The following is a 27,162-nucleotide window of genomic DNA, read 5'->3' as shown; positions in this document are numbered from 1 at the left end:
TATAACTACCGCGTGAATTTTGCCGTCAGTATGGGGCACTCGGAGAGCCCAAACTGAACAAGGTTTTATAACGACATAAGAACTGGCTAAGGTCTTAATGCAGCACACAAAATTTCCCGTGGGAAACCGTCATTGGTTGGCCTTTAAGTGCGGTTTTAATTATCAGACCACCCAAGAAAGTCAGGTTCGATTCATTTTTTTGAAAACATGAAAAACAGTTTCTATGCAATAGAAAAAAAATTAAAAGATTTTTATACAACATTTTTTATTTAAATTCCAGTATGGGCAACGAGTAACAACGAAAAGGACTCTGACTATATGTCATTTTGAACAACGCCTGGCGAACAGACGTAAGTAGTTTAATATATGGATTTGGAAATAAATAACTTCCGCTTTTTTTCAAGGTCACGAATTTATCGCAAACCACATCCGTCGAACGTTTCTTAACTTCCCGCAAAAGGTTAAGCACCCGATTCATTTTTTTGAAAACATGAAAAACAGTTTCTATGCAATAGAAAAAAAATTAAAAGATTTTTATACAACATTTTTTATTTAAATTCCAGTATGGGCAACGAGTAACAACGAATGGACTCTGACTATATGTCATTTTGAACAACGCCTGGCGAACAGACGTAAGTAGTTTAATATATGGATTTGGAAATAAATAACTTCCGCTTTTTTTCAAGGTCACGAATTTATCGCAAATCACATCCGTCGAACGTTTCTTAACTTCCCGCAAAAGGTTAAGCACCCGAACTGGGGCTCGAACCCAGGACCGTTAAGTTAAGAGCCTAACGCTCTACCGACTGAGCTACACGGGCGACCCTCAGCGGGCAAAATCGTAACGTCATAACATTCAATAAAACCGACAACGAAATTTAAAAATTTTAGTTTTCTTCAAACAGGCTTCCTTCTAAAACTGTGGCTTCAACAGAGGCTCTTTAGGTTAAAACCCTCAAGCTTTACCGACTAAGCTATCCTGGCTCTTCCAGCGCTCATCTTCTTGCTTCAACAGAGGCTCTTTAAGTTAAAACCCTCAAGCTTCACCGACTAAGCTATCCTGGCTCTTCCAGCGCTCATCTTCTTGAAAATTGCGGATAATTTCATTTTATTCATTTTCTTCTGTTAATATATTAAAAGCCCTTTTTATTCATATGTTAAAAAAGGAACGTCATTATGATTGAAAGTTTCCACCTTGGCAACTGGCGCTGACTATAAATTGAGGCGTCCATTAGTTATCCAGCGTCTTGGAAGCATAAATTAGAGGATTTTATGAGGGTGGAGACTCTGACGATCATCGGGCTGTGGAGATATAACTACCGCGTGAATTTTGCCGTCAGTATGGGGCACTCGGAGAGCCCAAACTGAACAAGGTTTTATAACGACATAAGAACTGGCTAAGGTCTTAATGCAGCACACAAAATTTCCCGTGGGAAACCGTCATTGGTTGGCCTTTAAGTGCGGTTTTAATTATCAGACCACCCAAGAAAGTCAGGTTCGATTCATTTTTTTGAAAACATGAAAAACAGTTTCTATGCAATAGAAAAAAAATTAAAAGATTTTTATACAACATTTTTTATTTAAATTCCAGTATGGGCAACGAGTAACAATGAAAAGGACTCTGACTATATGTCATTTTGAACAACGCCTGGCGAACAGACGTAAGTAGTTTAATATATGGATTTGGAAATAAATAACTTCCGCTTTTTTTCAAGGTCACGAATTTATCGCAAACCACATCCGTCGAACGTTTCTTAACTTCCCGCAAAAGGTTAAGCACCCGAACTGGGGCTCGAACCCAGGACCGTTAGGTTAAGAGCCTAACGCTCTACCGACTGAGCTACACGGGCGACCCTCAGCGGGCAAAATCGTAACGTCATAACATTCAATAAAACCGACAACGAAATTTAAAAATTTTAGTTTTCTTCAAACAGGCTTCCTTCTTAAACTGTGGCTTCAACATAGGCTCTTTAGGTTAAAACCCTCAAGCTTTACCAACTAAGCTATCCTGGCTCTTCCAGTGCTCATCTTCTTGCTTCAACAGAGGCTCTTTAGGTTAAAACCCTCAAGCATTACCGACTAAGCTATCCTGGCTCTTTCAGCGCTCATCTTCTTGAAAATTGCGGATAATTTCTTTTTATTCATTTTCTTCTGTTAATATATTAAAAGCCCTTTTTATTCATATGTTAAAAAAAGGACGTCATTATGATTGAAAGTTTCCACCTTGGCAACTGGCGCTGACTAGGAATTGAGGCGTCCATTAGTTATCCAGCGTCTTGGAAGCATAAATTAGAGGACTTTATGAGGGTCGAGATTCTGACGATCATCGGGCTGTGGAGATATAACTACCGCGTGAATTTTGCCGTCAGTATGGGGCACTCGGAGAGCCCACTCTGAACAAGGTTTTATAACGACATAAGAACTGGCTAAGGTCTTAATGCAGCACACAAAATTTCCCGTGGGAAACCGTCATTGGTTGGCCTTTAAGTGCGGTTTTAATTATCAGACCACCCAAGAAAGTCAGGTTCGATTCATTTTTTTGAAAACATGAAAAACAGTTTCTATGCAATAGAAAAAAATTAAAAGATTTTTATACAACATTTTTTATTTAAATTCCAGTATGGGCAACGAGTAACAACGAAAAGGACTCTGACTATATGTCATTTTGAACAACGCCTGGCGAACAGACGTAAGTAGTTCAATATTTGGATTTGGAAATAAATAACTTCCGCTTTTTTCAAGGTCACGAATTTATCGCAAACCACATCCGTCGAACGTTTCTTAACTTCCCGCAAAAGGTTAAGCACCCGTACTGGGGCTCGAACCCAGGACCGTTAAGTTAAGAGCCTAACGCTCTACCGACTGAGCTACACGGGCGACCCTCAGCGGGCAAAATCGTAACGTCATAACATTCAATAAAACAGACAACGAAATTTAAAAATTTTAGTTTTCTTCAAACAGGCTTCCTTCTTAAACTGTGGCTTCAACAGAGGCTCTTTAGGTTAAAACCCTCAAGCTTTACCGACTAAGCTATCCTGGCTCTTCCAGCGCTCATCTTCTTGCTTCAACAGAGGCTCTTTAAGTTAAAACCCTCAAGCTTCACCGACTAAGCTATCCTGGCTCTTCCAGCGCTCATCGTCTTGAAAATTGCGGATAATTTCATTTTATTCATTTTCTTCTGTTAATATATTAAAAGCCCTTTTTATTCATATGTTAAAAAAGGAACGTCATTATGATTGAAAGTTTCCACCTTGGCAACTGGCGCTGACTATAAATTGAGGCGTCCATTAGTTATCCAGCGTCTTGGAAGCATAAATTAGAGGATTTTATGAGGGTGGAGACTCTGACGATCATCGGGCTGTGGAGATATAACTACCGCGTGAATTTTGCCGTCAGTATGGGGCACTCGGAGAGCCCAAACTGAACAAGGTTTTATAACGACATAAGAACTGGCTAAGGTCTTAATGCAGCACACAAAATTTCACGTGGGAAACCGTCATTGGTTGGCCTTTAAGTGCGGTTTTAATTATTAGACCACCCAAGAAAGTCAGGTTCGATTCATTTTTTTGAAAACATGAAAAACAGTTTCTATGCAATAGAAAAAAAATTAAAAGATTTTTATACAACATTTTTTATTTAAATTCCAGTATGGGCAACGAGTAACAACGAAAAGGACTCTGACTATATGTCATTTTGAACAACGCCTGGCGAACAGACGTAAGTAGTTTAATATATGGATTTGGAAATAAATAACTTCCGCTTTTTTTCAAGGTCACGAATTTATCGCAAACCACATCCGTCGAACGTTTCTTAACTTCCCGCAAAAGGTTAAGCACCCGAACTGGGGCTCGAACCCAGGACCGTTAAGTTAAGAGCCTAACGCTCTACCGACTGAGCTACACGGGCGACCCTCAGCGGGCAAAATCGTAACGTCATAACATTCAATAAAACCGACAACGAAATTTAAAAATTTTAGTTTTCTTCAAACAGGCTTCCTTCTTAAACTGTGGCTTCAACAGAGGCTCTTTAGGTTAAAACCCTCAAGCTTTACCGACTAAGCTATCCTGGCTCTTCCAGCGCTCATCTTCTTGCTTCAACAGAGGCTCTTTAAGTTAAAACCCTCAAGCTTCACCGACTAAGCTATCCTGGCTCTTCCAGCGCTCATCGTCTTGAAAATTGCGGATAATTTCATTTTATTCATTTTCTTCTGTTAATATATTAAAAGCCCTTTTTATTCATATGTTAAAAAAGGAACGTCATTATGATTGAAAGTTTCCACCTTGGCAACTGGCGCTGACTATAAATTGAGGCGTCCATTAGTTATCCAGCGTCTTGGAAGCATAAATTAGAGGATTTTATGAGGGTGGAGACTCTGACGATCATCGGGCTGTGGAGATATAACTACCGCGTGAATTTTGCCGTCAGTATGGGGCACTCGGAGAGCCCAAACTGAACAAGGTTTTATAACGACATAAGAACTGGCTAAGGTCTTAATGCAGCACACAAAATTTCCCGTGGGAAACCGTCATTGGTTGGCCTTTAAGTGCGGTTTTAATTATCAGACCACCCAAGAAAGTCAGGTTCGATTCATTTTTTTGAAAACATGAAAAACAGTTTCTATGCAATAGAAAAAAAATTAAAAGATTTTTATACAACATTTTTTATTTAAATTCCAGTATGGGCAACGAGTAACAACGAAAAGGACTCTGACTATATGTCATTTTGAACAACGCCTGGCGAACAGACGTAAGTAGTTTAATATATGGATTTGGAAATAAATAACTTCCGCTTTTTTTCAAGGTCACGAATTTATCGCAAACCACATCCGTCGAACGTTTCTTAACTTCCCGCAAAAGGTTAAGCACCCGATTCATTTTTTTGAAAACATGAAAAACAGTTTCTATGCAATAGAAAAAAAATTAAAAGATTTTTATACAACATTTTTTATTTAAATTTCAGTATGGGCAACGAGTAACAACGAAAAGGACTCTGACTATATGTCATTTTGAACAACGCCTGGTGAACAGACGTAAGTAGTTTAATATATGGATTTGGAAATAAATAACTTCCGCTTTTTTTCAAGGTCACGAATTTTTCGCAAACCACATCCGTCGAACGTTTCTTAACTTCCCGCAAAAGGTTAAGCACCCGAACTGGGGCTCGAACCCAGGACCGTTAAGTTAAGAGCCTAACGCTCTACCGACTGAGCTACACGGGCGACCCTCAGCGGGCAAAATCGTAACGTCATAACATTCAATAAAACCGACAACGAAATTTAAAAATTTTAGTTTTCTTCAAACAGTCTTCCTTCTTAAACTGTGGCTTCAACAGAGGCTCTTTAGGTTAAAACCCTCAAGCTTTACCGACTAAGCTATCCTGGCTCTTCCAGCGCTCATCTTCTTGCTTCAACAGAGGCTCTTTAAGTTAAAACCCTCAAGCTTCACCGACTAAGCTATCCTGGCTCTTCCAGCGCTCATCTTCTTGAAAATTGCGTATAATTTCATTTTATTCATTTTCTTCTGTTAATATATTAAAAGCCCTTTTTATTCATATGTTAAAAAAGGAACGTCATTATGATTGAAAGTTTCCACCTTGGCAACTGGCGCTGACTATAAATTGAGGCGTCCATTAGTTATCCAGCGTCTTGGAAGCATAAATTAGAGGATTTTATGAGGGTGGAGACTCTGACGATCATCGGGCTGTGGAGATATAACTACCGCGTGAATTTTGCCGTCAGTATGGGGCACTCGGAGAGCCCAAACTGAACAAGGTTTTATAACGACATAAGAACTGGCTAAGGTCTTAATGCAGCACACAAAATTTCCCGTGGGAAACCGTCATTGGTTGGCCTTTAAGTGCGGTTTTAATTATCAGACCACCCAAGAAAGTCAGGTTCGATTCATTTTTTTGAAAACATGAAAAACAGTTTCTATGCAATAGAAAAAAAATTAAAAGATTTTTATACAACATTTTTTATTTAAATTCCAGTATGGGCAACGAGTAACAACGAAAAGGACTCTGACTATATGTCATTTTGAACAACGCCTGGCGAACAGACGTAAGTAGTTTAATATATGGATTTGGAAATAAATAACTTCCGCTTTTTTTCAAGGTCACGAATTTATCGCAAACCACATCCGTCGAACGTTTCTTAACTTCCCGCAAAAGGTTAAGCACCCGAACTGGGGCTCGAACCCAGGACCGTTAGGTTAAGAGCCTAACGCTCTACCGACTGAGCTACACGGGCGACCCTCAGCGGGCAAAATCGTAACGTCATAACATTCAATAAAACCGACAACGAAATTTAAAAATTTTAGTTTTCTTCAAACAGGCTTCCTTCTTAAACTGTGGCTTCAACATAGGCTCTTTAGGTTAAAACCCTCAAGCTTTACCAACTAAGCTATCCTGGCTCTTCCAGTGCTCATCTTCTTGCTTCAACAGAGGCTCTTTAGGTTAAAACCCTCAAGCATTACCGACTAAGCTATCCTGGCTCTTTCAGCGCTCATCTTCTTGAAAATTGCGGATAATTTCTTTTTATTCATTTTCTTCTGTTAATATATTAAAAGCCCTTTTTATTCATATGTTAAAAAAAGGACGTCATTATGATTGAAAGTTTCCACCTTGGCAACTGGCGCTGACTAGGAATTGAGGCGTCCATTAGTTATCCAGCGTCTTGGAAGCATAAATTAGAGGACTTTATGAGGGTCGAGATTCTGACGATCATCGGGCTGTGGAGATATAACTACCGCGTGAATTTTGCCGTCAGTATGGGGCACTCGGAGAGCCCAATCTGAACAAGGTTTTATAACGACATAAGAACTGGCTAAGGTCTTAATGCAGCACACAAAATTTCCCGTGGGAAACCGTCATTGGTTGGCCTTTAAGTGCGGTTTTAATTATCAGACCACCCAAGAAAGTCAGGTTCGATTCATTTTTTTGAAAACATGAAAAACAGTTTCTATGCAATAGAAAAAAATTAAAAGATTTTTATACAACATTTTTTATTTAAATTCCAGTATGGGCAACGAGTAACAACGAAAAGGACTCTGACTATATGTCATTTTGAACAACGCCTGGCGAACAGACGTAAGTAGTTCAATATTTGGATTTGGAAATAAATAACTTCCGCTTTTTTCAAGGTCACGAATTTATCGCAAACCACATCCGTCGAACGTTTCTTAACTTCCCGCAAAAGGTTAAGCACCCGTACTGGGGCTCGAACCCAGGACCGTTAAGTTAAGAGCCTAACGCTCTACCGACTGAGCTACACGGGCGACCCTCAGCGGGCAAAATCGTAACGTCATAACATTCAATAAAACAGACAACGAAATTTAAAAATTTTAGTTTTCTTCAAACAGGCTTCCTTCTTAAACTGTGGCTTCAACAGAGGCTCTTTAGGTTAAAACCCTCAAGCTTTACCGACTAAGCTATCCTGGCTCTTCCAGCGCTCATCTTCTTGCTTCAACAGAGGCTCTTTAAGTTAAAACCCTCAAGCTTCACCGACTAAGCTATCCTGGCTCTTCCAGCGCTCATCTTCTTGAAAATTGCGGATAATTTCATTTTATTCATTTTCTTCTGTTAATATATTAAAAGCCCTTTTTATTCATATGTTAAAAAAGGAACGTCATTATGATTGAAAGTTTCCACCTTGGCAACTGGCGCTGACTATAAATTGAGGCGTCCATTAGTTATCCAGCGTCTTGGAAGCATAAATTAGAGGATTTTATGAGGGTGGAGACTCTGACGATCATCGGGCTGTGGAGATATAACTACCGCGTGAATTTTGCCGTCAGTATGGGGCACTCGGAGAGCCCAAACTGAACAAGGTTTTATAACGACATAAGAACTGGCTAAGGTCTTAATGCAGCACACAAAATTTCCCGTGGGAAACCGTCATTGGTTGGCCTTTAAGTGCGGTTTTAATTATTAGACCACCCAAGAAAGTCAGGTTCGATTCATTTTTTTGAAAACATGAAAAACAGTTTCTATGCAATAGAAAAAAAATTAAAAGATTTTTATACAACATTTTTTATTTAAATTCCAGTATGGGCAACGAGTAACAACGAAAAGGACTCTGACTATATGTCATTTTGAACAACGCCTGGCGAACAGACGTAAGTAGTTTAATATATGGATTTGGAAATAAATAACTTCCGCTTTTTTTCAAGGTCACGAATTTATCGCAAACCACATCCGTCGAACGTTTCTTAACTTCCCGCAAAAGGTTAAGCACCCGATTCATTTTTTTGAAAACATGAAAAACAGTTTCTATGCAATAGAAAAAAAATTAAAAGATTTTTATACAACATTTTTTATTTAAATTCCAGTATGGGCAACGAGTAACAACGGAAAGGACTCTGACTATATGTCATTTTGAACAACGCCTGGTGAACAGACGTAAGTAGTTTAATATATGGATTTGGAAATAAATAACTTCCGCTTTTTTTCAAGGTCACGAATTTATCGCAAACCACATCCGTCGAACGTTTCTTAACTTCCCGCAAAAGGTTAAGCACCCGATTCATTTTTTTGAAAACATGAAAAACAGTTTCTATGCAATAGAAAAAAAATTAAAAGATTTTTATACAACATTTTTTATTTAAATTCCAGTATGGGCAACGAGTAACAACGAAAAGGACTCTGACTATATGTCATTTTGAACAACGCCTGGCGAACAGACGTAAGTAGTTCAATATTTGGATTTGGAAATAAATAACTTCCGCTTTTTTCAAGGTCACGAATTTATCGCAAACCACATCCGTCGAACGTTTCTTAACTTCCCGCAAAAGGTTAAGCACCCGTACTGGGGCTCGAACCCAGGACCGTTAAGTTAAGAGCCTAACGCTCTACCGACTGAGTTACACGGGCGACCCTCAGCGGGCAAAATCGTAACGTCATAACATTCAATAAAACAGACAACGAAATTTAAAAATTTTAGTTTTCTTCAAACAGGCTTCCTTCTTAAACTGTGGCTTCAACAGAGGCTCTTTAGGTTAAAACCCTCAAGCTTTACCGACTAAGCTATCCTGGCTCTTCCAGCGCTCATCTTCTTGCTTCAACAGAGGCTCTTTAAGTTAAAACCCTCAAGCTTCACCGACTAAGCTATCCTGGCTCTTCCAGCGCTCATCTTCTTGAAAATTGCGGATAATTTCATTTTATTCATTTTCTTCTGTTAATATATTAAAAGCCCTTTTTATTCATATGTTAAAAAAGGAACGTCATTATGATTGAAAGTTTCCACCTTGGCAACTGGCGCTGACTATAAATTGAGGCGTCCATTAGTTATCCAGCGTCTTGGAAGCATAAATTAGAGGATTTTATGAGGGTGGAGACTCTGACGATCATCGGGCTGTGGAGATATAACTACCGCGTGAATTTTGCCGTCAGTATGGGGCACTCGGAGAGCCCAAACTGAACAAGGTTTTATAACGACATAAGAACTGGCTAAGGTCTTAATGCAGCACACAAAATTTCCCGTGGGAAACCGTCATTGGTTGGCCTTTAAGTGCGGTTTTAATTATTAGACCACCCAAGAAAGTCAGGTTCGATTCATTTTTTTGAAAACATGAAAAACAGTTTCTATGCAATAGAAAAAAAATTAAAAGATTTTTATACAACATTTTTTATTTAAATTCCAGTATGGGCAACGAGTAACAACGAAAAGGACTCTGACTATATGTCATTTTGAACAACGCCTGGCGAACAGACGTAAGTAGTTTAATATATGGATTTGGAAATAAATAACTTCCGCTTTTTTTCAAGGTCACGAATTTATCGCAAACCACATCCGTCGAACGTTTCTTAACTTCCCGCAAAAGGTTAAGCACCCGATTCATTTTTTTGAAAACATGAAAAACAGTTTCTATGCAATAGAAAAAAAATTAAAAGATTTTTATACAACATTTTTTATTTAAATTCCAGTATGGGCAACGAGTAACAACGGAAAGGACTCTGACTATATGTCATTTTGAACAACGCCTGGTGAACAGACGTAAGTAGTTTAATATATGGATTTGGAAATAAATAACTTCCGCTTTTTTTCAAGGTCACGAATTTATCGCAAACCACATCCGTCGAACGTTTCTTAACTTCCCGCAAAAGGTTAAGCACCCGATTCATTTTTTTGAAAACATGAAAAACAGTTTCTATGCAATAGAAAAAAAATTAAAAGATTTTTATACAACATTTTTTATTTAAATTCCAGTATGGGCAACGAGTAACAACGAAAAGGACTCTGACTATATGTCATTTTGAACAACGCCTGGCGAACAGACGTAAGTAGTTTAATATATGGATTTGGAAATAAATAACTTCCGCTTTTTTTCAAGGTCACGAATTTATCGCAAACCACATCCGTCGAACGTTTCTTAACTTCCCGCAAAAGGTTAAGCATCCGAACTGGGGCTCGAACCCAGGACCGTTAGGTTAAGAGCCTAACGCTCTACCGACTGAGCTACACGGGCGACCCTCAGTGGGCAAAATCGTAACGTCATAACATTCAATAAAACCGACAACGAAATTTAAAAATTTTAGTTTTCTTCAAACAGGCTTCCTTCTTAAACTGTGGCTTCAACATAGGCTCTTTAGGTTAAAACCCTCAAGCTTTACCAACTAAGCTATCCTGGCTCTTCCAGTGCTCATCTTCTTGCTTCAACAGAGGCTCTTTAGGTTAAAACCCTCAAGCTTTACCGACTAAGCTATCCTGGCTCTTTCAGCGCTCATCTTCTTGAAAATTGCGGATAATTTCTTTTTATTCATTTTCTTCTGTTAATATATTAAAAGCCCTTTTTATTCATATGTTAAAAAAAGGACGTCATTATGATTGAAAGTTTCCACCTTGGCAACTGGCGCTGACTAGGAATTGAGGCGTCCATTAGTTATCCAGCGTCTTGGAAGCATAAATTAGAGGACTTTATGAGGGTCGAGATTCTGACGATCATCGGGCTGTGGAGATATAACTACCGCGTGAATTTTGCCGTCAGTATGGGGCACTCGGAGAGCCCAAACTGAACAAGGTTTTATAACGACATAAGAACTGGCTAAGGTCTTAATGCAGCACACAAAATTTCCCGTGGGAAACCGTCATTGGTTGGCCTTTAAGTGCGGTTTTAATTATTAGACCACCCAAGAAAGTCAGGTTCGATTCATTTTTTTGAAAACATGAAAAACAGTTTCTATGCAATAGAAAAAAAATTAAAAGATTTTTATACAACATTTTTTATTTAAATTCCAGTATGGGCAACGAGTAACAACGAAAAGGACTCTGACTATATGTCATTTTGAACAACGCCTGGCGAACAGACGTAAGTAGTTTAATATATGGATTTGGAAATAAATAACTTCCGCTTTTTTTCAAGGTCACGAATTTATCGCAAACCACATCCGTCGAACGTTTCTTAACTTCCCGCAAAAGGTTAAGCACCCGATTCATTTTTTTGAAAACATGAAAAACAGTTTCTATGCAATAGAAAAAAAATTAAAAGATTTTTATACAACATTTTTTATTTAAATTCCAGTATGGGCAACGAGTAACAACGAAAAGGACTCTGACTATATGTCATTTTGAACAACGCCTGGTGAACAGACGTAAGTAGTTTAATATATGGATTTGGAAATAAATAACTTCCGCTTTTTTTCAAGGTCACGAATTTATCGCAAACCACATCCGTCGAACGTTTCTTAACTTCCCGCAAAAGGTTAAGCACCCGAACTGGGGCTCGAACCCAGGACCGTTAAGTTAAGAGCCTAACGCTCTACCGACTGAGCTACACGGGCGACCCTCAGCGGGCAAAATCGTAACGTCATAACATTCAATAAAACCGACAACGAAATTTAAAAATTTTAGTTTTCTTCAAACAGGCTTCCTTCTTAAACTGTGGCTTCAACAGAGGCTCTTTAGGTTAAAACCCTCAAGCTTTACCGACTAAGCTATCCTGGCTCTTCCAGCGCTCATCTTCTTGCTTCAACAGAGGCTCTTTAAGTTAAAACCCTCAAGCTTCACCGACTAAGCTATCCTGGCTCTTCCAGCGCTCATCTTCTTGAAAATTGCGGATAATTTCATTTTATTCATTTTCTTCTGTTAATATATTAAAAGCCCTTTTTATTCATATGTTAAAAAAGGAACGTCATTATGATTGAAAGTTTCCACCTTGGCAACTGGCGCTGACTATAAATTGAGGCGTCCATTAGTTATCCAGCGTCTTGGAAGCATAAATTAGAGGATTTTATGAGGGTGGAGACTCTGACGATCATCGGGCTGTGGAGATATAACTACCGCGTGAATTTTGCCGTCAGTATGGGGCACTCGGAGAGCCCAAACTGAACAAGGTTTTATAACGACATAAGAACTGGCTAAGGCCTTAATGCAGCACACAAAATTTCCCGTGGGAAACCGTCATTGGTTGGCCTTTAAGTGCGGTTTTAATTATCAGACCACCCAAGAAAGTCAGGTTCGATTCATTTTTTTGAAAACATGAAAAACAGTTTCTATGCAATAGAAAAAAAATTAAAAGATTTTTATACAACATTTTTTATTTAAATTCCAGTATGGGCAACGAGTAACAACGAAAAGGACTCTGACTATATGTCATTTTGAACAACGCCTGGCGAACAGACGTAAGTAGTTTAATATATGGATTTGGAAATAAATAACTTCCGCTTTTTTTCAAGGTCACGAATTTATCGCAAACCACATCCGTCGAACGTTTCTTAACTTCCCGCAAAAGGTTAAGCACCCGATTCATTTTTTTGAAAACATGAAAAACAGTTTCTATGCAATAGAAAAAAAATTAAAAGATTTTTATACAACATTTTTTATTTAAATTCCAGTATGGGCAACGAGTAACAACGAAAAGGACTCTGACTATATGTCATTTTGAACAACGCCTGGTGAACAGACGTAAGTAGTTTAATATATGGATTTGGAAATAAATAACTTCCGCTTTTTTTCAAGGTCACGAATTTATCGCAAACCACATCCGTCGAACGTTTCTTAACTTCCCGCAAAAGGTTAAGCACCCGAACTGGGGCTCGAACCCAGGACCGTTAAGTTAAGAGCCTAACGCTCTACCGACTGAGCTACACGGGCGACCCTCAGCGGGCAAAATCGTAACGTCATAACATTCAATAAAACCGACAACGAAATTTAAAAATTTTAGTTTTCTTCAAACAGGCTTCCTTCTTAAACTGTGGCTTCAACAGAGGCTCTTTAGGTTAAAACCCTCAAGCTTTACCGACTAAGCTATCCTGGCTCTTCCAGCGCTCATCTTCTTGCTTCAACAGAGGCTCTTTAAGTTAAAACCCTCAAGCTTCACCGACTAAGCTATCCTGGCTCTTCCAGCGCTCATCTTCTTGAAAATTGCGGATAATTTCATTTTATTCATTTTCTTCTGTTAATATATTAAAAGCCCTTTTTATTCATATGTTAAAAAAGGAACGTCATTATAATTGAAAGTTTCCACCTTGGCAACTGGCGCTGACTATAAATTGAGGCGTCCATTAGTTATCCAGCGTCTTGGAAGCATAAATTAGAGGATTTTATGAGGGTGGAGACTCTGACGATCATCGGGCTGTGGAGATATAACTACCGCGTGAATTTTGCCGTCAGTATGGGGCACTCGGAGAGCCCAAACTGAACAAGGTTTTATAACGACATAAGAACTGGCTAAGGCCTTAATGCAGCACACAAAATTTCCCGTGGGAAACCGTCATTGGTTGGCCTTTAAGTGCGGTTTTAATTATCAGACCACCCAAGAAAGTCAGGTTCGATTCATTTTTTTGAAAACATGAAAAACAGTTTCTATGCAATAGAAAAAAAATTACAAGATTTTTATACAACATTTTTTATTTAAATTCCAGTATGGGCAACGAGTAACAACGAAAAGGACTCTGACTATATGTCATTTTGAACAACGCCTGGCGAACAGACGTAAGTAGTTTAATATATGGATTTGGAAATAAATAACTTCCGCTTTTTTTCAAGGTAACGAATTTATCGCAAACCACATCCGTCGAACGTTTCTTAACTTCCCGCAAAAGGTTAAGCACCCGATTAATTTTTTTGAAAACATGAAAAACAGTTTCTATGCAATAGAAAAAAAATTAAAAGATTTTTATACAACATTTTTTATTTAAATTCCAGTATGGGCAACGAGTAACAACGAAAAGGACTCTGACTATATGTCATTTTGAACAACGCCTGGTGAACAGACGTAAGTAGTTTAATATATGGATTTGGAAATAAATAACTTCCGCTTTTTTTCAAGGTCACGAATTTATCGCAAACCACATCCGTCGAACGTTTCTTAACTTCCCGCAAAAGGTTAAGCACCCGAACTGGGGCTCGAACCCAGGACCGTTAAGTTAAGAGCCTAACGCTCTACCGACTGAGCTACACGGGCGACCCTCAGCGGGCAAAATCGTAACGTCATAACATTCAATAAAACCGACAACGAAATTTAAAAATTTTAGTTTTCTTCAAACAGGCTTCCTTCTTAAACTGTGGCTTCAACAGAGGCTCTTTAGGTTAAAACCCTCAAGCTTTACCGACTAAGCTATCCTGGCTCTTCCAGCGCTCATCTTCTTGCTTCAACAGAGGCTCTTTAAGTTAAAACCCTCAAGCTTCACCGACTAAGCTATCCTGGCTCTTCCAGCGCTCATCTTCTTGAAAATTGCGGATAATTTCTTTTTATTCATTTTCTTCTGTTAATATATTAAAAGCCCTTTTTATTCATATGTTAAAAAAAGAACGTCATTATGATTGAAAGTTTCCACCTTGGCAACTGGCGCTGACTAGGAATTGAGGCGTCCATTAGTTATCCAGCGTCTTGGAAGCATAAATTAGAGGACTTTATGAGGGTCGAGACTCTGACGATCATCGGGCTGTGGAGATATAACTACCGCTTGAATTTTTCCGTCAGTATGGGGCACTCGGAGAGCCCAATCTGAACAGGGTTTTATAACGACATAAGAACTGGCTAAGGTCTTAATGCAGCACACAAAATTTCCCGTGGGAAACCGTCATTCGTTGGCCTTTAAGTGCGGTTTTTATTATCAGACCACCCAAGAAAGTCAGGTTCGATTCATTTTTTTGAAAACATGAAAAAAAGTTTCTATGCAATAGAAAAAAAATTAAAAGATTTTTATACAACATTTTTTATTTAAATTCCAGTATGGGCAACGAGTAACAACGAAAAAGACTCTGACTATATGTCATTTTGAACAACGCCTGGCGAACAGACGTAAGTAGTTTAATATATGGATTTGGAAATAAATAACTTCCGCTTTTTTTAAGGTCACGAATTTATCGCAAACCACATCCGTCGAACGTTTCTTAACTTCCCGCAAAAGGTTAAGCACCCGAACTGGGGCTCGAACCCAGGACCGTTAGGTTAAGAGCCTAACGCTCTACCGACTGAGCTACACGGGCGACCCTCAGCGGGCAAAATCGTAACGTCATAACATTCAATAAAACCGACAACGAAATTTAAAAATTTTAGTTTTCTTCAAACAGGCTTCCTTCTTAAACTGTGGCTTCAACAGTGGCTCTTTGGGTTAAAACCCTCAAGCTTTACCGACTAAGCTATCCTGGCTCTTCCAGCGCTCATCTTCTTGCTTCAACAGAGGCTCTTTAGGTTAAAACCCTCAAGCTTTACCGACTAAGCTATCCTGGCTCTTCCAGCGCTCATCTTCTTGAAAATTGCGGATAATTTCTTTTTATTCATTTTCTTCTGTTAATATATTAAAAGCCCTTTTTATTCATATGTTAAAAAAAGAACGTCATTATGATTGAAAGTTTCCACCTTGGCAACTGGCGCTGACTAGGAATTGAGGCGTCCATTAGTTATCCAGCGTCTTGGAAGCATAAATTAGAGGACTTTATGAGGGTCGAGACTCTGACGATCATCGGGCTGTGGAGATATAACTACCGCTTGAATTTTTCCGTCAGTATGGGGCACTCGGAGAGCCCAATCTGAACAAGGTTTTATAACGACATAAGAACTGGCTAAGGTCTTAATGCAGCACACAAAATTTCCCGTGGGAAACCGTCATTGGTTGGCCTTTAAGTGCGGTTTTAATTATTAGACCACCCAAGAAAGTCAGGTTCGATTCATTTTTTTGAAAACATGAAAAACAGTTTCTATGCAATAGAAAAAAAATTAAAAGATTTTTATACAACATTTTTTATTTAAATTCCAGTATGGGCAACGAGTAACAACGAAAAGGACTCTGACTATATGTCATTTTGAACAACGCCTGGCGAACAGACGTAAGTAGTTTAATATATGGATTTGGAAATAAATAACTTCCGCTTTTTTTCAAGGTCACGAATTTATCGCAAACCACATCCGTCGAACGTTTCTTAACTTCCCGCAAAAGGTTAAGCACCCGATTCATTTTTTTGAAAACATGAAAAACAGTTTCTATGCAATAGAAAAAAAATTAAAAGATTTTTATACAACATTTTTTATTTAAATTCCAGTATGGGCAACGAGTAACAACGGAAAGGACTCTGACTATATGTCATTTTGAACAACGCCTGGTGAACAGACGTAAGTAGTTTAATATATGGATTTGGAAATAAATAACTTCCGCTTTTTTTCAAGGTCACGAATTTATCGCAAACCACATCCGTCGAACGTTTCTTAACTTCCCGCAAAAGGTTAAGCACCCGATTCATTTTTTTGAAAACATGAAAAACAGTTTCTATGCAATAGAAAAAAAATTAAAAGATTTTTATACAACATTTTTTATTTAAATTCCAGTATGGGCAACGAGTAACAACGAAAAGGACTCTGACTATATGTCATTTTGAACAACGCCTGGCGAACAGACGTAAGTAGTTTAATATATGGATTTGGAAATAAATAACTTCCGCTTTTTTTCAAGGTCACGAATTTATCGCAAACCACATCCGTCGAACGTTTCTTAACTTCCCGCAAAAGGTTAAGCATCCGAACTGGGGCTCGAACCCAGGACCGTTAGGTTAAGAGCCTAACGCTCTACCGACTGAGCTACACGGGCGACCCTCAGTGGGCAAAATCGTAACGTCATAACATTCAATAAAACCGACAACGAAATTTAAAAATTTTAGTTTTCTTCAAACAGGCTTCCTTCTTAAACTGTGGCTTCAACATAGGCTCTTTAGGTTAAAACCCTCAAGCTTTACCAACTAAGCTATCCTGGCTCTTCCAGTGCTCATCTTCTTGCTTCAACAGAGGCTCTTTAGGTTAAAACCCTCAAGCTTTACCGACTAAGCTATCCTGGCTCTTTCAGCGCTCATCTTCTTGAAAATTGCGGATAATTTCTTTTTATTCATTTTCTTCTGTTAATATATTAAAAGCCCTTTTTATTCATATGTTAAAAAAAGGACGTCATTATGATTGAAAGTTTCCACCTTGGCAACTGGCGCTGACTAGGAATTGAGGCGTCCATTAGTTATCCAGCGTCTTGGAAGCATAAATTAGAGGACTTTATGAGGGTCGAGATTCTGACGATCATCGGGCTGTGGAGATATAACTACCGCGTGAATTTTGCCGTCAGTATGGGGCACTCGGAGAGCCCAAACTGAACAAGGTTTTATAACGACATAAGAACTGGCTAAGGTCTTAATGCAGCACACAAAATTTCCCGTGGGAAACCGTCATTGGTTGGCCTTTAAGTGCGGTTTTAATTATTAGACCACCCAAGAAAGTCAGGTTCGATTCATTTTTTTGAAAACATGAAAAACAGTTTCTATGCAATAGAAAAAAAATTAAAAGATTTTTATACAACATTTTTTATTTAAATTCCAGTATGGGCAACGAGTAACAACGAAAAGGACTCTGACTATATGTCATTTTGAACAACGCCTGGCGAACAGACGTAAGTAGTTTAATATATGGATTTGGAAATAAATAACTTCCGCTTTTTTTCAAGGTCACGAATTTATCGCAAACCACATCCGTCGAACGTTTCTTAACTTCCCGCAAAAGGTTAAGCACCCGATTCATTTTTTTGAAAACATGAAAAACAGTTTCTATGCAATAGAAAAAAAATTAAAAGATTTTTATACAACATTTTTTATTTAAATTCCAGTATGGGCAACGAGTAACAACGAAAAGGACTCTGACTATATGTCATTTTGAACAACGCCTGGCGAACAGACGTAAGTAGTTTAATATATGGATTTGAAAATAAATAACTTCCGCTTTTTTTCAAGGTCACGAATTTATCGCAAACCACATCCGTCGAACGTTTCTTAACTTCCCGCAAAAGGTTAAGCACCCGATTCATTTTTTTGAAAACATGAAAAACAGTTTCTATGCAATAGAAAAAAAATTAAAAGATTTTTATACAACATTTTTTATTTAAATTCCAGTATGGGCAACGAGTAACAACGAAAAGGACTCTGACTATATGTCATTTTGAACAACGCCTGGTGAACAGACGTAAGTAGTTTAATATATGGATTTGGAAATAAATAACTTCCGCTTTTTTTCAAGGTCACGAATTTATCGCAAACCACATCCGTCGAACGTTTCTTAACTTCCCGCAAAAGGTTAAGCACCCGAACTGGGGCTCGAACCCAGGACCGTTAAGTTAAGAGCCTAACGCTCTACCGACTGAGCTACACGGGCGACCCTCAGCGGGCAAAATCGTAACGTCATAACATTCAATAAAACCGACAACGAAATTTAAAAATTTTAGTTTTCTTCAAACAGGCTTCCTTCTTAAACTGTGGCTTCAACAGAGGCTCTTTAGGTTAAAACCCTCAAGCTTTACCGACTAAGCTATCCTGGCTCTTCCAGCGCTCATCTTCTTGCTTCAACAGAGGCTCTTTAAGTTAAAACCCTCAAGCTTCACCGACTAAGCTATCCTGGCTCTTCCAGCGCTCATCTTCTTGAAAATTGCGGATAATTTCTTTTTATTCATTTTCTTCTGTTAATATATTAAAAGCCCTTTTTATTCATATGTTAAAAAAAGAACGTCATTATGATTGAAAGTTTCCACCTTGGCAACTGGCGCTGACTAGGAATTGAGGCGTCCATTAGTTATCCAGCGTCTTGGAAGCATAAATTAGAGGACTTTATGAGGGTCGAGACTCTGACGATCATCGGGCTGTGGAGATATAACTACCGCTTGAATTTTTCCGTCAGTATGGGGCACTCGGAGAGCCCAATCTGAACAGGGTTTTATAACGACATAAGAACTGGCTAAGGTCTTAATGCAGCACACAAAATTTCCCGTGGGAAACCGTCATTCGTTGGCCTTTAAGTGCGGTTTTTATTATCAGACCACCCAAGAAAGTCAGGTTCGATTCATTTTTTTGAAAACATGAAAAAAAGTTTCTATGCAATAGAAAAAAAATTAAAAGATTTTTATACAACATTTTTTATTTAAATTCCAGTATGGGCAACGAGTAACAACGAAAAGGACTCTGACTATATGTCATTTTGAACAACGCCTGGCGAACAGACGTAAGTAGTTTAATATATGGATTTGGAAATAAATAACTTCCGCTTTTTTTAAGGTCACGAATTTATCGCAAACCACATCCGTCGAACGTTTCTTAACTTCCCGCAAAAGGTTAAGCACCCGAACTGGGGCTCGAACCCAGGACCGTTAGGTTAAGAGCCTAACGCTCTACCGACTGAGCTACACGGGCGACCCTCAGCGGGCAAAATCGTAACGTCATAACATTCAATAAAACCGACAACGAAATTTAAAAATTTTAGTTTTCTTCAAACAGGCTTCCTTCTTAAACTGTGGCTTCAACAGTGGCTCTTTGGGTTAAAACCCTCAAGCTTTACCGACTAAGCTATCCTGGCTCTTCCAGCGCTCATCTTCTTGCTTCAACAGAGGCTCTTTAGGTTAAAACCCTCAAGCTTTACCGACTAAGCTATCCTGGCTCTTCCAGCGCTCATCTTCTTGAAAATTGCGGATAATTTCTTTTTATTCATTTTCTTCTGTTAATATATTAAAAGCCCTTTTTATTCATATGTTAAAAAAAGAACGTCATTATGATTGAAAGTTTCCACCTTGGCAACTGGCGCTGACTAGGAATTGAGGCGTCCATTAGTTATCCAGCGTCTTGGAAGCATAAATTAGAGGACTTTATGAGGGTCGAGACTCTGACGATCATCGGGCTGTGGAGATATAACTACCGCTTGAATTTTTCCGTCAGTATGGGGCACTCGGAGAGCCCAATCTGAACAAGGTTTTATAACGACATAAGAACTGGCTAAGGTCTTAATGCAGCACACAAAATTTCCCGTGGGAAACCGTCATTGGTTGGCCTTTAAGTGCGGTTTTTATTATCAGACCACCCAAGAAAGTCAGGTTCGATTCATTTTTTTGAAAACATGAAAAACAGTTTCTATGCAATAGAAAAAAAATTAAAAGATTTTTATACAACATTTTTTATTTAAATTCCAGTATGGGCAACGAGTAACAACGAAAAGGACTCTGACTATATGTCATTTTGAACAACGCCTGGCGAACAGACGTAAGTAGTTTAATATATGGATTTGGAAATAAATAACTTCCGCTTTTTTTCAAGGTCACGAATTTATCGCAAACCACATCCGTCGAACGTTTCTTAACTTCCCGCAAAAGGTTAAGCACCCGAACTGGGGCTCGAACCCAGGACCGTTAGGTTAAGAGCCTAACGCTCTACCGACTGAGCTACACGGGCGACCCTCAGCGGGCAAAATCGTAACGTCATAACATTCAATAAAACCGACAACGAAATTTAAAAATTTTAGTTTTCTTCAAACAGGCTTCCTTCTTAAACTGTGGCTTCAACAGTGGCTCTTTGGGTTAAAACCCTCAAGCTTTACCGACTAAGCTATCCTGGCTCTTCCAGCGCTCATCTTCTTGCTTCAACAGAGGCTCTTTAGGTTAAAACCCTCAAGCTTTACCGACTAAGCTATCCTGGCTCTTCCAGCGCTCATCTTCTTGAAAATTGCGGATAATTTCTTTTTATTCATTTTCTTCTGTTAATATATTAAAAGCCCTTTTTATTCATATGTTAAAAAAAGAACGTCATTATGATTGAAAGTTTCCACCTTGGCAACTGGCGCTGACTAGGAATTGAGGCGTCCATTAGTTATCCAGCGTCTTGGAAGCATAAATTAGAGGACTTTATGAGGGTCGAGACTCTGACGATCATCGGGCTGTGGAGATATAACTACCGCTTGAATTTTTCCGTCAGTATGGGGCACTCGGAGAGCCCAATCTGAACAAGGTTTTATAACGACATAAGAACTGGCTAAGGTCTTAATGCAGCACACAAAATTTCCCGTGGGAAACCGTCATTGGTTGGCCTTTAAGTGCGGTTTTTATTATCAGACCACCCAAGAAAGTCAGGTTCGATTCATTTTTTTGAAAACATGAAAAACAGTTTCTATGCAATAGAAAAAAAATTAAAAGATTTTTATACAACATTTTTTATTTAAATTCCAGTATGGGCAACGAGTAACAACGAAAAGGACTCTGACTATATGTCATTTTGAACAACGCCTGGCGAACAGACGTAAGTAGTTTAATATATGGATTTGGAAATAAATAACTTCCGCTTTTTTTCAAGGTCACGAATTTATCGCAAACCACATCCGTCGAACGTTTCTTAACTTCCCGCAAAAGGTTAAGCACCCGAACTGGGGCTCGAACCCAGGACCGTTAGGTTAAGAGCCTAACGCTCTACCGACTGAGCTACACGGGCGACCCTCAGCGGGCAAAATCGTAACGTCATAACATTCAATAAAACCGACAACGAAATTTAAAAATTTTAGTTTTCTTCAAACAGGCTTCCTTCTTAAACTGTGGCTTCAACAGTGGCTCTTTGGGTTAAAACCCTCAAGCTTTACCGACTAAGCTATCCTGGCTCTTCCAGCGCTCATCTTCTTGCTTCAACAGAGGCTCTTTAGGTTAAAACCCTCAAGCTTTACCGACTAAGCTATCCTGGCTCTTCCAGCGCTCATCTTCTTGAAAATTGCGGATAATTTCTTTTTATTCATTTTCTTCTGTTAATATATTAAAAGCCCTTTTTATTCATATGTTAAAAAAAGAACGTCATTATGATTGAAAGTTTCCACCTTGGCAACTGGCGCTGACTAGGAATTGAGGCGTCCATTAGTTATCCAGCGTCTTGGAAGCATAAATTAGAGGACTTTATGAGGGTCGAGACTCTGACGATCATCGGGCTGTGGAGATATAACTACCGCTTGAATTTTTCCGTCAGTATGGGGCACTCGGAGAGCCCAATCTGAACAAGGTTTTATAACGACATAAGAACTGGCTAAGGTCTTAATGCAGCACACAAAATTTCCCGTGGGAAACCGTCATTGGTTGGCCTTTAAGTGCGGTTTTTATTATCAGACCACCCAAGAAAGTCAGGTTCGATTCATTTTTTTGAAAACATGAAAAACAGTTTCTATGCAATAGAAAAAAAATTAAAAGATTTTTATACAACATTTTTTATTTAAATTCCAGTATGGGCAACGAGTAACAACGAAAAGGACTCTGACTATATGTCATTTTGAACAACGCCTGGCGAACAGACGTAAGTAGTTTAATATATGGATTTGGAAATAAATAACTTCCGCTTTTTTTCAAGGTCACGAATTTATCGCAAACCACATCCGTCGAACGTTTCTTAACTTCCCGCAAAAGGTTAAGCACCCGAACTGGGGCTCGAACCCAGGACCGTTAGGTTAAGAGCCTAACGCTCTACCGACTGAGCTACACGGGCGACCCTCAGCGGGCAAAATCGTAACGTCATAACATTCAATAAAACCGACAACGAAATTTAAAAATTTTAGTTTTCTTCAAACAGGCTTCCTTCTTAAACTGTGGCTTCAACAGTGGCTCTTTGGGTTAAAACCCTCAAGCTTTACCGACTAAGCTATCCTGGCTCTTCCAGCGCTCATCTTCTTGCTTCAACAGAGGCTCTTTAGGTTAAAACCCTCAAGCTTTACCGACTAAGCTATCCTGGCTCTTCCAGCGCTCATCTTCTTGAAAATTGCGGATAATTTCTTTTTATTCATTTTCTTCTGTTAATATATTAAAAGCCCTTTTTATTCATATGTTAAAAAAAGAACGTCATTATGATTGAAAGTTTCCACCTTGGCAACTGGCGCTGACTAGGAATTGAGGCGTCCATTAGTTATCCAGCGTCTTGGAAGCATAAATTAGAGGACTTTATGAGGGTCGAGACTCTGACGATCATCGGGCTGTGGAGATATAACTACCGCTTGATTTTTTCCGTCAGTATGGGGCACTCGGAGAGCCCAATCTGAACAAGGTTTTATAACGACATAAGAACTGGCTAAGGTCTTAATGCAGCACACAAAATTTCCCGTGGGAAACCGTCATTGGTTGGCCTTTAAGTGCGGTTTTTATTATCAGACCACCCAAGAAAGTCAGGTTCGATTCATTTTTTTGAAAACATGAAAAACAGTTTCTATGCAATAGAAAAAAAATTAAAAGATTTTTATACAACATTTTTTATTTAAATTCCAGTATGGGCAACGAGTAACAACGAAAAGGACTCTGACTATATGTCATTTTGAACAACGCCTGGCGAACAGACGTAAGTAGTTTAATATATGGATTTGGAAATAAATAACTTCCGCTTTTTTTCAAGGTCACGAATTTATCGCAAACCACATCCGTCGAACGTTTCTTAACTTCCCGCAAAAGGTTAAGCACCCGAACTGGGGCTCGAACCCAGGACCGTTAGGTTAAGAGCCTAACGCTCTACCGACTGAGCTACACGGGCGACCCTCAGCGGGCAAAATCGTAACGTCATAACATTCAATAAAACCGACAACGAAATTTAAAAATTTTAGTTTTCTTCAAACAGGCTTCCTTCTTAAACTGTGGCTTCAACAGTGGCTCTTTGGGTTAAAACCCTCAAGCTTTACCGACTAAGCTATCCTGGCTCTTCCAGCGCTCATCTTCTTGCTTCAACAGAGGCTCTTTAGGTTAAAACCCTCAAGCTTTACCGACTAAGCTATCCTGGCTCTTCCAGCGCTCAGCTTCTTGAAAATTGCGGATAATTTCTTTTTATTCATTTTCTTCTGTTAATATATTAAAAGCCCTTTTTATTCATATGTTAAAAAAAGAACGTCATTATGATTGAAAGTTTCCACCTTGGCAACTGGCGCTGACTAGGAATTGAGGCGTCCATTAGTTATCCAGCGTCTTAGAAGCATAAATTAGAGGACTTTATGAGGGTCGAGACTCTGACGATCATCGGGCTGTGGAGATATAACTACCGCTTGAATTTTTCCGTCAGTATGGGGCACTCGGAGAGCCCAATCTGAACAAGGTTTTATAACGACATAAGAACTGGCTAAGGTCTTAATGCAGCACACAAAATTTCCCGTGGGAAACCGTCATTGGTTGGCCTTTAAGTGCGGTTTTTATTATCAGACCACCCAAGAAAGTCAGGTTCGATTCATTTTTTTGAAAACATGAAAAACAGTTTCTATGCAATAGAAAAAAAATTAAAAGATTTTTATACAACATTTTTTATTTAAATTCCAGTATGGGCAACGAGTAACAACGAAAAGGACTCTGACTATATGTCATTTTGAACAACGCCTGGCGAACAGACGTAAGTAGTTTAATATATGGATTTGGAAATAAATAACTTCCGCTTTTTTTCAAGGTCACGAATTTATCGCAAACCACATCCGTCGAACGTTTCTTAACTTCCCGCAAAAGGTTAAGCACCCGAACTGGGGCTCGAACCCAGGACCGTTAGGTTAAGAGCCTAACGCTCTACCGACTGAGCTACACGGGCGACCCTCAGCGGGCAAAATCGTAACGTCATAACATTCAATAAAACCGACAACGAAATTTAAAAATTTTAGTTTTCTTCAAACAGGCTTCCTTCTTAAACTGTGGCTTCAACAGTGGCTCTTTGGGTTAAAACCCTCAAGCTTTACCGACTAAGCTATCCTGGCTCTTCCAGCGCTCATCTTCTTGCTTCAACAGAGGCTCTTTAGGTTAAAACCCTCAAGCTTTACCGACTAAGCTATCCTGGCTCTTCCAGCGCTCATCTTCTTGAAAATTGCGGATAATTTCTTTTTATTTATTTTCTTCTGTTAATATATTAAAAGCCCTTTTTATTCATATGTTAAAAAAAGAACGTCATTATGATTGAAAGTTTCCACCTTGGCAACTGGCGCTGACTAGGAATTGAGGCGTCCATTAGTTATCCAGCGTCTTGGAAGCATAAATTAGAGGACTTTATGAGGGTCGAGACTCTGACGATCATCGGGCTGTGGAGATATAACTACCGCTTGATTTTTTCCGTCAGTATGGGGCACTCGGAGAGCCCAATCTGAACAAGGTTTTATAACGACATAAGAACTGGCTAAGGTCTTAATGCAGCACACAAAATTTCCCGTGGGAAACCGTCATTGGTTGGCCTTTAAGTGCGGTTTTTATTATCAGACCACCCAAGAAAGTCAGGTTCGATTCATTTTTTTGAAAACATGAAAAACAGTTTCTATGCAATAGAAAAAAAATTAAAAGATTTTTATACAACATTTTTTATTTAAATTCCAGTATGGGCAACGAGTAACAACGAAAAGGACTCTGACTATATGTCATTTTGAACAACGCCTGGCGAACAGACGTAAGTAGTTTAATATATGGATTTGGAAATAAATAACTTCCGCTTTTTTTCAAGGTCACGAATTTATCGCAAACCACATCCGTCGAACGTTTCTTAACTTCCCGCAAAAGGTTAAGCACCCGAACTGGGGCTCGAACCCAGGACCGTTAGGTTAAGAGCCTAACGCTCTACCGACTGAGCTACACGGGCGACCCTCAGCGGGCAAAATCGTAACGTCATAACATTCAATAAAACCGACAACGAAATTTAAAAATTTTAGTTTTCTTCAAACAGGCTTCCTTCTTAAACTGTGGCTTCAACAGTGGCTCTTTGGGTTAAAACCCTCAAGCTTTACCGACTAAGCTATCCTGGCTCTTCCAGCGCTCATCTTCTTGCTTCAACAGAGGCTCTTTAGGTTAAAACCCTCAAGCTTTACCGACTAAGCTATCCTGGCTCTTCCAGCGCTCATCTTCTTGAAAATTGCGGATAATTTCTTTTTATTTATTTTCTTCTGTTAATATATTAAAAGCCCTTTTTATTCATATGTTAAAAAAAGAACGTCATTATGATTGAAAGTTTCCACCTTGGCAACTGGCGCTGACTAGGAATTGAGGCGTCCATTAGTTATCCAGCGTCTTGGAAGCATAAATTAGAGGACTTTATGAGGGTCGAGACTCTGACGATCATCGGGCTGTGGAGATATAACTACCGCTTGATTTTTTCCGTCAGTATGGGGCACTCGGAGAGCCCAATCTGAACAAGGTTTTATAACGACATAAGAACTGGCTAAGGTCTTAATGCAGCACACAAAATTTCCCGTGGGAAACCGTCATTGGTTGGCCTTTAAGTGCGGTTTTTATTATCAGACCACCCAAGAAAGTCAGGTTCGATTCATTTTTTTGAAAACATGAAAAACAGTTTCTATGCAATAGAAAAAAAATTAAAAGATTTTTATACAACATTTTTTATTTAAATTCCAGTATGGGCAACGAGTAACAACGAAAAGGACTCTGACTATATGTCATTTTGAACAACGCCTGGCGAACAGACGTAAGTAGTTTAATATATGGATTTGGAAATAAATAACTTCCGCTTTTTTTCAAGGTCACGAATTTATCGCAAACCACATCCGTCGAACGTTTCTTAACTTCCCGCAAAAGGTTAAGCACCCGAACTGGGGCTCGAACCCAGGACCGTTAGGTTAAGAGCCTAACGCTCTACCGACTGAGCTACACGGGCGACCCTCTGCGGGCAAAATCGTAACGTCATAACATTCAATAAAACCGACAACGAAATTTAAAAATTTTAGTTTTCTTCAAACAGGCTTCCTTCTTAAACTGTGGCTTCAACAGTGGCTCTTTGGGTTAAAACCCTCAAGCTTTACCGACTAAGCTATCCTGGCTCTTCCAGCGCTCATCTTCTTGCTTCAACAGAGGCTCTTTAGGTTAAAACCCTCAAGCTTTACCGACTAAGCTATCCTGGCTCTTCCAGCGCTCATCTTCTTGAAAATTGCGGATAATTTCTTTTTATTCATTTTCTTCTGTTAATATATT

At 38.9% G+C, this 27,162-nt stretch overlaps 23 non-coding genes across 23 annotated transcripts; all 23 read right to left on the bottom strand.

Moving 5' to 3' along the window:
- Window positions 1-748: 748 nt before the first annotated feature.
- Window positions 749-821, bottom strand: TRNAK-CUU (transfer RNA lysine (anticodon CUU)). Its single transcript has one exon. It is a non-coding gene; the product is annotated as a tRNA-Lys (tRNA).
- A 956-nt stretch (window positions 822-1,777) lies between these two features.
- Window positions 1,778-1,850, bottom strand: TRNAK-CUU (transfer RNA lysine (anticodon CUU)). The gene has a single exon. It is a non-coding gene; the product is annotated as a tRNA-Lys (tRNA).
- Window positions 1,851-2,804: 954 nt separating this feature from the next.
- On the bottom strand, window positions 2,805-2,877 carry TRNAK-CUU (transfer RNA lysine (anticodon CUU)). Its single transcript has one exon. It is a non-coding gene; the product is annotated as a tRNA-Lys (tRNA).
- A 956-nt stretch (window positions 2,878-3,833) lies between these two features.
- Window positions 3,834-3,906, bottom strand: TRNAK-CUU (transfer RNA lysine (anticodon CUU)). The gene has a single exon. It is a non-coding gene; the product is annotated as a tRNA-Lys (tRNA).
- Window positions 3,907-5,145: 1,239 nt separating this feature from the next.
- Window positions 5,146-5,218, bottom strand: TRNAK-CUU (transfer RNA lysine (anticodon CUU)). The gene has a single exon. It is a non-coding gene; the product is annotated as a tRNA-Lys (tRNA).
- A 956-nt stretch (window positions 5,219-6,174) lies between these two features.
- Window positions 6,175-6,247, bottom strand: TRNAK-CUU (transfer RNA lysine (anticodon CUU)). The gene has a single exon. It is a non-coding gene; the product is annotated as a tRNA-Lys (tRNA).
- Window positions 6,248-7,201: 954 nt separating this feature from the next.
- Window positions 7,202-7,274, bottom strand: TRNAK-CUU (transfer RNA lysine (anticodon CUU)). The gene has a single exon. It is a non-coding gene; the product is annotated as a tRNA-Lys (tRNA).
- A 1,521-nt stretch (window positions 7,275-8,795) lies between these two features.
- TRNAK-CUU (transfer RNA lysine (anticodon CUU)) lies at window positions 8,796-8,868 on the bottom strand. The gene has a single exon. It is a non-coding gene; the product is annotated as a tRNA-Lys (tRNA).
- A 1,522-nt stretch (window positions 8,869-10,390) lies between these two features.
- Window positions 10,391-10,463, bottom strand: TRNAK-CUU (transfer RNA lysine (anticodon CUU)). The gene has a single exon. It is a non-coding gene; the product is annotated as a tRNA-Lys (tRNA).
- Window positions 10,464-11,702: 1,239 nt separating this feature from the next.
- TRNAK-CUU (transfer RNA lysine (anticodon CUU)) lies at window positions 11,703-11,775 on the bottom strand. The gene has a single exon. It is a non-coding gene; the product is annotated as a tRNA-Lys (tRNA).
- Window positions 11,776-13,014: 1,239 nt separating this feature from the next.
- Window positions 13,015-13,087, bottom strand: TRNAK-CUU (transfer RNA lysine (anticodon CUU)). Its single transcript has one exon. It is a non-coding gene; the product is annotated as a tRNA-Lys (tRNA).
- Window positions 13,088-14,326: 1,239 nt separating this feature from the next.
- On the bottom strand, window positions 14,327-14,399 carry TRNAK-CUU (transfer RNA lysine (anticodon CUU)). Its single transcript has one exon. It is a non-coding gene; the product is annotated as a tRNA-Lys (tRNA).
- A 955-nt stretch (window positions 14,400-15,354) lies between these two features.
- Window positions 15,355-15,427, bottom strand: TRNAK-CUU (transfer RNA lysine (anticodon CUU)). The gene has a single exon. It is a non-coding gene; the product is annotated as a tRNA-Lys (tRNA).
- A 1,522-nt stretch (window positions 15,428-16,949) lies between these two features.
- TRNAK-CUU (transfer RNA lysine (anticodon CUU)) lies at window positions 16,950-17,022 on the bottom strand. The gene has a single exon. It is a non-coding gene; the product is annotated as a tRNA-Lys (tRNA).
- A 1,522-nt stretch (window positions 17,023-18,544) lies between these two features.
- On the bottom strand, window positions 18,545-18,617 carry TRNAK-CUU (transfer RNA lysine (anticodon CUU)). Its single transcript has one exon. It is a non-coding gene; the product is annotated as a tRNA-Lys (tRNA).
- Window positions 18,618-19,572: 955 nt separating this feature from the next.
- On the bottom strand, window positions 19,573-19,645 carry TRNAK-CUU (transfer RNA lysine (anticodon CUU)). The gene has a single exon. It is a non-coding gene; the product is annotated as a tRNA-Lys (tRNA).
- Window positions 19,646-20,601: 956 nt separating this feature from the next.
- On the bottom strand, window positions 20,602-20,674 carry TRNAK-CUU (transfer RNA lysine (anticodon CUU)). The gene has a single exon. It is a non-coding gene; the product is annotated as a tRNA-Lys (tRNA).
- A 956-nt stretch (window positions 20,675-21,630) lies between these two features.
- Window positions 21,631-21,703, bottom strand: TRNAK-CUU (transfer RNA lysine (anticodon CUU)). Its single transcript has one exon. It is a non-coding gene; the product is annotated as a tRNA-Lys (tRNA).
- A 956-nt stretch (window positions 21,704-22,659) lies between these two features.
- TRNAK-CUU (transfer RNA lysine (anticodon CUU)) lies at window positions 22,660-22,732 on the bottom strand. The gene has a single exon. It is a non-coding gene; the product is annotated as a tRNA-Lys (tRNA).
- Window positions 22,733-23,688: 956 nt separating this feature from the next.
- On the bottom strand, window positions 23,689-23,761 carry TRNAK-CUU (transfer RNA lysine (anticodon CUU)). Its single transcript has one exon. It is a non-coding gene; the product is annotated as a tRNA-Lys (tRNA).
- Window positions 23,762-24,717: 956 nt separating this feature from the next.
- On the bottom strand, window positions 24,718-24,790 carry TRNAK-CUU (transfer RNA lysine (anticodon CUU)). Its single transcript has one exon. It is a non-coding gene; the product is annotated as a tRNA-Lys (tRNA).
- Window positions 24,791-25,746: 956 nt separating this feature from the next.
- TRNAK-CUU (transfer RNA lysine (anticodon CUU)) lies at window positions 25,747-25,819 on the bottom strand. Its single transcript has one exon. It is a non-coding gene; the product is annotated as a tRNA-Lys (tRNA).
- A 956-nt stretch (window positions 25,820-26,775) lies between these two features.
- Window positions 26,776-26,848, bottom strand: TRNAK-CUU (transfer RNA lysine (anticodon CUU)). The gene has a single exon. It is a non-coding gene; the product is annotated as a tRNA-Lys (tRNA).
- Window positions 26,849-27,162: the final 314 nt, after the last annotated feature.

The sequence above is a fragment of the Leiobunum rupestre genome, chromosome 1, assembly GCF_980474605.1.
Source record: "Leiobunum rupestre chromosome 1, qqLeiRupe1.1.hap1, whole genome shotgun sequence".
Lineage (NCBI taxonomy): Eukaryota > Metazoa > Arthropoda > Arachnida > Opiliones > Sclerosomatidae > Leiobunum > Leiobunum rupestre.
Note: the sequence above shows the minus strand (reverse complement) of the source record. Positions and strands in the feature narration are given on the sequence as shown.